This window comes from Gopherus flavomarginatus, chromosome 2, assembly GCF_025201925.1.
Source record: "Gopherus flavomarginatus isolate rGopFla2 chromosome 2, rGopFla2.mat.asm, whole genome shotgun sequence".
Lineage (NCBI taxonomy): Eukaryota > Metazoa > Chordata > Testudines > Testudinidae > Gopherus > Gopherus flavomarginatus.
The window spans coordinates 275,286,987-275,295,152 of record NC_066618.1 but is presented as its reverse complement, the minus strand read 5'-3'; the positions used below and the strand labels follow the sequence as shown (position 1 = coordinate 275,295,152).

General features: G+C 44.1%; 1 protein-coding gene across 1 annotated transcript in view; it reads right to left on the bottom strand.

Annotated features, from left to right (window-relative positions):
* The window catches only part of LOC127045326 (uncharacterized), a 201,384-nt gene that overhangs the window by 104,318 nt on the left and 88,900 nt on the right, over nucleotides 1–8,166 (bottom strand). The gene's annotated exons all lie outside the window — the stretch shown is intronic.

Genomic DNA, 8,166 nt, shown 5'->3' with positions numbered 1-8,166 from the left:
CGGGCAAATCCAAATAAAATTTAATGGAACATTCTCAACAAGGGCTAGATCCATAGAAAAGTTCAATGTTCTACTCCTAGCAATTTTGATAGGACTATTAGTTTAAAAGGGGCCACAATTCCCTTTTTATAATAGAAAAACTTCACTTATCCCACTCTCTTCATACTCAAAAATAGCTGAATTGTTTCTCAAACCTTCCATGTGTGCACACCCAAAAAAAATCCAGCTTCAGGCAGAGACTAAGCATAGAAAATGCCAGCCCATAAGATGAAAAAGGGTGAGTCACTATAAGCAGGGGATGCATGGTAGCCTGGTCCCCATCTATGCTACTCAAGTGGCATAAAAGGAGAAAACATTCAGCAGAACTTGCTGCTAGAGAATCCCCCCAACATACAGCAGCTTCCTAGTAAATTTAGAGCTGCCAGAACACCTCAGTCCTGTCCCCTCTCAAAGCCTCCAACATAGGGGATACCAGGGGATGAAAGGAAAGCGGTATGGTTAGGATTCACTGAACTGCAGCTGTTCTCAGCTGCTGAATGGCCCCTGTGGTCCTTGTGCCAAGCATATTCTAGAGCAGTCCTGAGACTGCTCTAATTTATGTTAGGGGCCAGGTGGCTCCAACATGGTTTTGTAAGTACCTTTGTTCTCTACTCCTTTATTCCTGCACTGAGCAAAGCTTGGGTGGAATAGACACTGGCCCAAGGGGGTTAGAATAGAATCCACTACGTAACTTCAACTACAGTATTTATTGCTGCAGCAGCTGCTTCTGGTATAATAAATCCAACAATAAAACTCCCCTGCTATATTTCCTGAATTGCTATTGTAGGAGTGCGGTATGATAACCAACTATTTCTTCCCAATGCTACATATATAAAGTTTATAAAATCATACGCTCTACCCATCTTCAGTCTATGAATGTTGATGTGCCACATTACTGTCTTGGAATGTAATGTAATGAAAGTCTTGAAATGTAATGAACTGCCCTATTGTTTTGAGTCTGAAATTAGCTCAGAGATGTGATGCAGACCTGGGTTTAACAGCACTCTGGTAATAACAGATTGTTTTCACATTCCCTGCACTGAAGGATTTGTCGCTGGGATTAATATGTGTCTTGTAGATTGAGTTAAAGGGCCCCTAACTTCAGGAGGCACATAGATCTTACTGACTTTATACAGCTTTTCCTGTGCTGTTTGTGAAGCAGTAAACCTGCTGTTCAGGACAAAAACCTTGAAACTAATTGTGCTCATCACATGGATTATTTGATCAAATAACTTTTCCAGTAACAAGTGATCAAGGCAGAGGGACAGATTCTTTGCCCGGGTTCTTCCCCCTTTGTGTTGGCTGAGTGGTGCAGAGGGGCTGGAAACTGGCCATACCTACCCAAGAGAGAACTTCTTAGTGGGAAGAAATCAGTTGCTGGAACCTATGCTCCCTGCCTGCCTGCCTAGCATAGGCGGCAGGTCAGGATGTGAAGTGAAATGAGAAGGCGGGGCATAACACAGCACAGCTCTTTCAATTCACAGCTGGCATCTGGTCCTCTAGGGAACAAACTAGCTGTAAGATAGAGCAACCTAGGGGCTGCAGTAACTTCCGTCAGGGCTGGGATACTTTGAAAGCTAAGGAGCGGTAACACTGACAACTTCCCCCTCCCCTGCCTTCACCAAGTGGATTTCAGCAAAGGAGAGACTCTGGTGTAGAGTATCTGTCAGCCCATTTACCAGGAAAGTGGCAGGAATTTTCCTTGCTCTCTAAGTCCAGTAATTATCAGCATGGGTTTGATTTTCTAAATATTCTATGCTCCCCAAAGTCAGGTTTTTTTTTCCCTAGCAGGGCTTTCTGAGGTGAGCACATACCAGGTCCATGAGTCTCTTTGCTTGCCTAGCCTAGACAACCTAGTCCCTGTACATGTTTCCACAGAGATTATTTGGCAGAGTAAATGGTCAGATTTATTGCCCACTGAGTGGAGATGCTTTTTCCTTGTTTTCTTCTCCTCTTCTCTATTTTCCCAGAACAGCAAAATAAATTGTGGGTGAGCCATCTGGGAACAGGACTCACATCTGGTGATGTGTTGCCCTGCCAGCCAGCACCCTGAGGGCCAGCCCTCTATAAGAATCTGCCATTATTTTGTGTTTATATTCATCTGCTTTCTCATGTTCAACTGTGTCACTCGAAACACAGTGTTTTGCTGATGAATTAGACCCAGAAGGTACCACAAATCGATTAATTCCAGATGGCTGAGTTAAACAGTTTACTCACTTTCCCCTTGAGCTCACAGCATGCAAGTTTCTCTCTCTCTGGAGTTAAATCCCAGCACTCTTCTGTATTTTGTGCGGGAAAAAAATTAATTTTCTCTTAACCTGATTTTCATTGGCTGGCACTGAAAGTTAAAAATATCTTGAGGACTTGAGTTGCAATTTGCTTGGGAGTCTGCTAGAATGGAGGTGCCAAAATTACCTCTGCACATTTCTCAGTCACCAAACCCTTCTTATGCTGTCAGGAACTCGGTCACTTTTTGTGCTTTTTTTTTCTTCTCTTAAATCTTCAAAGCACCTTACAAAACATCAGCTAACACAACCTCAGACAATTACTATGAGGTTGGTAAGCCCTGTGGTGTAGACCTTGTTGAACAGATTGGTAAACTGAGGGTAAAGCCAAACATTGTCACATTTATGTGTCTTAAATTAGACCCCTAAATTAATGGCCTGGTTTTGAGAGGCACTGAGCATCCACCACTCCCAATGAAGTCAGCCAGAGTAAAAGAGAACATAATCTGGCCAAGTGTATTAGGAAGACCCCTGCAAACTGCAGCGAGTAACAGATTCCTCAGTAGCAGCTCCCAGCTAATTAAAATAATCTTACAGACAAATTTTTAGAAGCAGAGAACAAGAGCTAACAGTGCACAGATCAGTGTAGGCAAATCATAAATCTCCCATATGTGCTAGAGTGAGACACAACCTTCGAGCGTTAGCTTCCTGCACTGACACATTGCAAACAGACTCCTAAATTAAAACAATCTTTTCTTCCATTTCACATTCTTTTTTCTTTGTAGGAAAGGCAATAAGGGTACATGTCATGGAGGGACACCTACTGAGTCATACAAGGAAAGAGTGAATAAGAATACATTAATACATACTGCAGAACCACTGCAAATCATTAACAAGTGTGATTACAGCTTCCTTGTCTTTGTTTTCATGTGATGTGTGCAGTGACTTGCTCTACAAGCTGACAGGTACAGCTGCCTTCCTCACAGGGCTGTATTAGAACTCCAGTGAGGGGAATGAAACCAGAACCAGCAAACTTCCCAGAGAAGGAACACCTCCGCCACAAAGGAAAATCACGCTTTATCTGTGTCTGAAATAATAATGAAACTATCTTTAGAAATAACACATCAAAACTATATTCATCTCCTTTATGTAGGTACCATGCTGATCTTAACTGATGTCATCCTAAACTTGGAAGGTTTTAAAGAGATGAGGTGGGTGAGATAACTTCTTGTCTCTATAATATCCTGGGCCCAACATGGCTATGACTACACTACATACAACCTTGGATGTTTTTAAGTCATTTGGGGTCATATTTTCAGCCTGCCTATCCACAGGTCTCTTCTTGCTTCCTCAATGGTGTAGGTGCAAAACAAAGCAGGTAAATATTTGCAAGCTAGATATAAACCAGCTGGCTAACATCTGTACTAGACATCTAATTGACAGTCATTATGCCTGCAATTATTTTGTTTAGTTAGGTTTTGTGGGCTGGCCACATATGAAACTTAACTTCTCAGCTCATAAAATCCACCTACTCATGGACCAGGATCCTATTGTGCTAGGCACTGTACAAAGATAGAACAAAAAGACTATTCCTGCCCCCCACAAGATTACAATCTAAGTGTAAACCAAGAGACAACCGGTGGATGCAGACAGATGAACTTGTATTCACCCTTTCGGGTTGCTGTAGCTGCCTGTTGTCTCTTGTTGTGTACTTGGATAGTAAATTCTTTGGAACAGAGGCTGTCTTTTCATTGTATATCTGCACGGTGCCTATGCACAATGGGGCCACGATCCCTAACTGGGGCCTCTAGGTGGTATCACAATACAAATAATAAGAATAATTAATGATAATAAATTAACTGCCAAGATTATAATCATATACTTTACACCCACTAATAAAAAGATAAACTCCTCAAACTTTCCCCTCCCCAAAACCAAGGAAAAGAGAGAGGCTCTGCAGTACTCCCTGATATCTATTTTGGCCCAAAGAGGGAATGAGTTTGATGTTTAAGGGCTCCTGTAGTAGATGCACAATCACCAACAGTGCTGCCTACTGGTTAGGCAGGGTCTTTGGCAGGGTGTCTCCCTATTGAAAAGCATGGCCTGGTCCTTCACTGCCTCCATCCCAAAGGTTTCCAGTTCTCCCCTTTAGTGCAGAGATTTTACTGGGGGCTGAGCCCTCGAACTGTCAAGACCTTTTCCAGCTGGACTTCCACCTTGGTGAACACTCTAGGTGTCATAACGTCCTCTCAGAGTGGATAAGGGAACCCTGGCCCACTCTCTCCACCAGGCTCCAGTCCAAGGCCCAGTGGTGGGACGCTACACCCGATACCTTGTGGTGATGAGACTGGCCCACTTCCTACCACAGCTCCCTTCAGCTTCCCAGAGTAAATCACTCCAATCCAGTTTCTGACTTGCATACTAAGTCACCTGCTTCTCCTTTGTGGGTTTGCGTCGGTGTTGTCAGGTCTCAGGCAATGAGCTTTGGGGCAGAACCTCTGCTCCTTTCCTCTGCCCCCTTCTGAACAGCTCTGCTCCCATTTCTAAAGCCCTGCCTCCAGCTGGTGCAGGCTTTGCAGATGTGGCTGGGCTGCCTGGACCTAGAACTGTTCTGTAACCCCTTGCTGTCCAGTGTGGGGTTTGTATATCCCATCACAGCCTCTCACAGAGAGTGCCCTACTGGCAGTCCTCTTCTTTTAAATGAGGAGACTTGCTATGATTGCAGCTGCTGCAGACACAGAATCACCTTCTTGGAGAGGAAGTCTGTAGGCATAAAAGGGAAAGTCACATTTTGAACATCTCTCTCTTGATCTGTGTGGGTCTTATTGTAAAGTGTCAGGTACTACAGATACTAAGCACGACCTAGATAAAGGGTTTGTTGCAAGGAAAGTGGAAGTGTGGCCAGCTCTCATCATTTTACCAAGAATCTCATGATATTTTAGTGTTTTTCTTAAAGCCCCAGCTCCTGGAGTCAGGGGATTACATGAGAATCACAGCTTCTATGTAACAAAAAGACATTTCTAGTCCTCACGGTTAGAAAAGAAAGCTTGAAGATGTACAGCCTTAAGGCTCCAAAACCAAGGGACAAATCTATAGGTACTCAACATTCATTACTTTTGAAATTCCAGGCATTTTAAGGCTATCTCATGATTCTTGGGGCCTGACATGATTTGTGCACGATTGGGGTTGGCATGCTGGTGCTGTCTTCATGGTCAGCCAAACCCCATCCGCAAACTTGGGTGCTCAGTAGAGATGCTCTTTACTAGAAGTTGGATACAGTCGTTTTGGAAGTCTCAGGGATAATTCTGAGAGGTAATTTAACATTAAATTAACCCACCAAATGAGTGCTAAAGCATGGACGATGACCCCATTCCCTTCTTTTCCCGCCCCCCATATCAGAACAGCTGCATGGGGTGGTGATGCCTGTGATGCCAGAAGACAGGGGAATTCCTGCCCCCTTACACATAGAAGGGTCAGACATGGGATACTAGAGAAGCAAGCTGGGAGCAAGATCAGAGAGCTGGCAATCAAATACATCCACTGGACACAAGACCCGCTTAAAGGGTGTGCAGAGGCTGTGGCCACTGATCAGCAGAAAGGTCTGGCACAAACCACTCGTTTGAAGAGAAACCCTTGATTCCATGAGAGCTTTCATTGAGCTTCGCTTCTGCAGCAGAAAGTTAGGATAGGAGGAACTAAACATCCCCCACATCTTTGTTACGTAAAATGAGTCCATGTGTAAAAGAGTCATCTCCTCAGAGTCCTTAGGCCATACCTTTGCACAGCGGTGTGAGCAGGGTGGGCAGGAATCAGTTTCAAGCCTGAGACCTTGTCTATATATGGCGTTATTCAGAAATAGCTATAGCATTTTAAATTCACACCCCATATTAATCCGAAACAACTTTCAACTGTCAAGAAGCCTTAAGCTTTCTTCTCAGATCACCTGTTTTTAGGGTTGTCCCTCTTGTCACTGCTTCTTGTATCCCCTGCCTCTGAGAGCCATTTAAACCCTTTTATATTCCTTGGGTTGGCATTGATAGGATTCAGTTGTCCTGACAGCAAGATGGGTTAGTAAAAGCAACTCTGCAGCTCTATGCAAAGTTCTAGCACCTGATATCAGGGCAACTCAGCAGAAGAATTCTGCATTTCCACAGAGGATCTTAAAACTTACCTTCCCTCATACACATTGTGTATTAGTCTACCCCTTAAGGGTGGATTTGCTCGTGCAACTCTAAATTTCAGACTTTCCCAGGGCAACCAAAACTTACTTTAACCTTGTCTCTTTATTTACTGTTCTTTGTATTTTAACAATAGTAAGAAACTAGATTGATGAAGCCTTGAGTTAAACTGCTAGGATGCTATCAAAATCCCATTGTAATCAATGGGATTTTGCACAGTGCAATAACTCTAATAAGCATATAAAATACATAACAGGAAACACATTCATCAGCACTGGATTGGGTCAACAAGTCATTGATATAACAAGAGCGTAACTGTTCTACTCCTGCACAAATGACAGTATTACCAAGTAGGATATCAAATTGTTCAACTTGCACTGAGCTGATATCCGTATGTGACTCATGTGGCCAAGATTTTCATGTGACTAGCAACTGTGAGTGCTCAACTTGAGATACTTTAAAGGAAACTGATTTTCAGAGGGTGAATGCTGAGCACTTCGTGAAAAACAGTTCCCTTTAAAGTGTCTCAAGTTGAGCAAACAAAACTGAAGGCACCTGGGATGACTAGTGTCTGTTGAAAACCTGGGCCTATAGCAGCAGTTCTCAACCTGAGGCCCGTGGGCTACATCTGGCCCAATTAGCACACAGCTGTGGCCCAGCTATGTGCTAAAAGCCGCTGGGCCGCATGGCAGGGGCCAGGTTCCTTGATGCCTGGCCCCACGTAGTGAGGATCTGGGGTTCGGTTTGCCAACCGGTCCCGCGGGGTTGGGGTCCAGGCTGCCGCCCAGCTGCCCTGCCACACGGCCTCACACGGCAGGGTCCAGGGTCAGGACTGCCATCCAGCCCAGTGAGGTCTAGGGTCCCTGCCACTCAGTGGGGTCTAGGGTCCCTGATGCCCAGCCCCCCAACCAGGGTTCTGTTCCTGGCCCCACTCTCTGGAAGGGTCTCTAGGAGGGAGGCATAGGGACCTGTGGGAAGAGTTTGGGGGACATGCTGTGGTTCTCAACCTGCGGTCCAGGTAACACATTTTGGGCCGCAAATATGGCCCCCAATGATAAATAGGTTGAGAGCCACTGGCCTATAGCAATATGATCACTCCAAAACTCTGTGGAGAGAGAGGTTCAGGTAGCCAGACTTCCTAAAACAAGTATGATGACCAGGATTTTGTCATCAGAATAATATAACAATAATGGCATTGGGGAGAGATTGCTTAGTGGCTTTTGCATGAGCCTGCTAATCCTAGAATTGTGAGTTCAAACCTTGAGGGTGGCATTTAGGGATCTGGGGCAAAAACCTTTCAGGGACACTACTTGGTCCTGCTGTAACAGCAGGGGACTGGACTCAATGACTTTTCAAAGTCCCTTCCACTTCTATGAGTCAGGTATATCTCCATATTTTTAAAAAAAAAAGGGCTTACTAACAAAATAAGTGTTGTAAAGAGGTAGCCAATTTCTCTGCAAAATAAATGCTTTTGAAAGCAATACAGCTGGATTGTTTCTGCTAAACATACACACAAAGAATTGAAAAATACAGTAATTTATCCCCAGGACTAAACTGATTACTACTACTCCTCAGTTTATTACACCTAGAAACTGTGCACACAGCCAGTCTATGCAAATATATGCTCATAATATTGTTACTCCATCCTCCCTACACCTACATTTGTTTCTTTACTCTACCCATTGTATGTTGTCACAGATCCCAATAATAGACAGAGCTCAGTG